General features: G+C 35.8%; 1 long non-coding RNA gene across 1 annotated transcript; it reads left to right on the top strand.

The window, feature by feature from the left end:
* Positions 1 to 303: 303 nt before the first annotated feature.
* Positions 304 to 1,061, top strand: LOC146740963 (uncharacterized). The gene is made up of 2 exons (XR_014930035.1): positions 304 to 391; positions 877 to 1,061. It is a non-coding gene; the product is annotated as an uncharacterized LOC146740963 (long non-coding RNA).
* Positions 1,062 to 1,871: the final 810 nt, after the last annotated feature.

Genomic DNA, 1,871 nt, shown 5'->3' with positions numbered 1-1,871 from the left:
GTTGCAAGGTGTGAAATTATTACGTGAAACTAAACTGCAAAGAAGCATAAAAGTGGTGCAAAATGTGAAACTACAGTATCAATCTGATTAAAATCTGATGTAGTGTACGGGCTTTAATTATTTTGGCTATAAACTTATTTTAATTTTATTTTTTATTATATTTGTTATTGGTGCCCTTTTATTTTATTATTTTACTTTGATTTTGAGATTTTTTTTTTAATTCCGCCCTACCTACATCTGATCCGACGCCTATGTAACGAGATTTCAATGAGACCCACTATCGACGATTTTAGTCAACGAATCACATGATGACGTCACCGGGTGGCAAACACACTCAAATAAAATGGCGGATTATACCGACGTTAGCGACCGTGAATAACACGGCTTTTCGGTAAGTTTATCATTGTCAAATGCAACGAAAGTCATTTTTATGTTAATATTGTGACTCGAATGGTTTTAGATCGTTATTCCGCATAGTTATTCTGGGAGTGTTGATTTTGTTTCCACCGGTTCGACCGAACACCAGTGTCTTTTTCCAGTCGCCTGCCCTGGAGGCGGGTGATGTTTTGTTGACGATCGGGCCAACGTCGTCCACGGTATTGAAGCTGTAAATATTCATCAAATTGTATCAACATTTTGTATATTATACAATAACTCTTTATTAAAGTAATTGAGCTGATTTAGACTGGAATAAAATATTTTTTTATTTGGAACACATCGCAATTGATCAGGAAATATTTGTTTGCTCCAATTTTCTGCGTCGATGCCGTGGGCCGGTGACCGTTATACAATTTAAAATCAGTTTGCATTGTTTACTATAGCTGTTTACAGTGTTCTAATCATTACGATTTACTTAGTTTTTTGCTTCCATTCTAGATAATTATGCTCAGTGATGTAAAATTGAAGCGATGACTGAATGAACGAACCTTGGCTGGCGAAGATGTATCTGGAAGTGTACACATTTGTTGGAAGTGAAAAAAATATTCAATGTAATGACAAAAATTGCAAAATGCTGTGGAATTTCTTTTGCAAATAAAAATATACTAGCAATTTTCTATTAATGGTTTATTCAAGTGGGCAAAATATAATGTACAGAAAGATTGCCCGTATACACTGAAAAGTAAGCAACCGACAGCCTATATAAAAGGGGGGCTGTGATTGGCTGTTACTTACGCGAGATTTGAACGGGACTTGCATAGGCGTCGGATCAGATGTAGGTAGGGCGGAATTAAAAAAAATCAAAATCAAAGTAAAATAATGAGATAAAAGGGCATTAATAACAAAAGTAATAAAAAATAAAATTAAAATAAGTTTATAGCCAAAATAATTAAAGCCCGTACACTACATCAGATTTTAATCAGATTGCTACAGTATATAATTGTAAAAAAGTGGTGCAAAGTGTGAAACTAAAACCTGAAACTAGAGTGCAAATTACTAGAAAAGTGGTGCAAAATGTGAAACTGGAGCGCTAAGTTGTATAAATGTAGTTCGTGCAACTAGAGTGCAAAGTAGTAGAAAAGTGGTGCAAAATGTCAAGCTTGAGTGCAAAGTAGAAAAGTAGTGCAAAGTGCGAAACTACAGTGCAAAGTAGTGGAAAAGTGGTGCAAAGTATGAAGCTGGAGAGCAAAGTAGTGGAAAAGTGGTGCAAAGGGTGAAACTAGAGTGCAAAGTAGTGCAATAGTGGTGCAAAGTGTGGAACTTCAGTGCAAAGTGGTGCAAAGTGGTGCAAAGTGGTGCAAAGTGTGAAACTAGAGTGCAAAGTTGTAGAAAAGTAGTGCAAAGCGTGAAACTAGAGTGCATAGTGTGAAACTATGTTGGAAAGTTGTGGAAATTTTTGTAAGATGTGAAAGTAGAGTGCAAAGTAGTAGAAG

The sequence above is a fragment of the Saccoglossus kowalevskii genome, chromosome 7 (assembly GCF_978046115.1).
Source record: "Saccoglossus kowalevskii chromosome 7, keSacKowa6.1, whole genome shotgun sequence".
NCBI classification, from domain to species: Eukaryota; Metazoa; Hemichordata; class Enteropneusta; family Harrimaniidae; genus Saccoglossus; species Saccoglossus kowalevskii.
The sequence above is the reverse complement of the archived record's forward strand: the minus strand, read 5'-3'. Positions and strand labels throughout refer to the sequence as shown.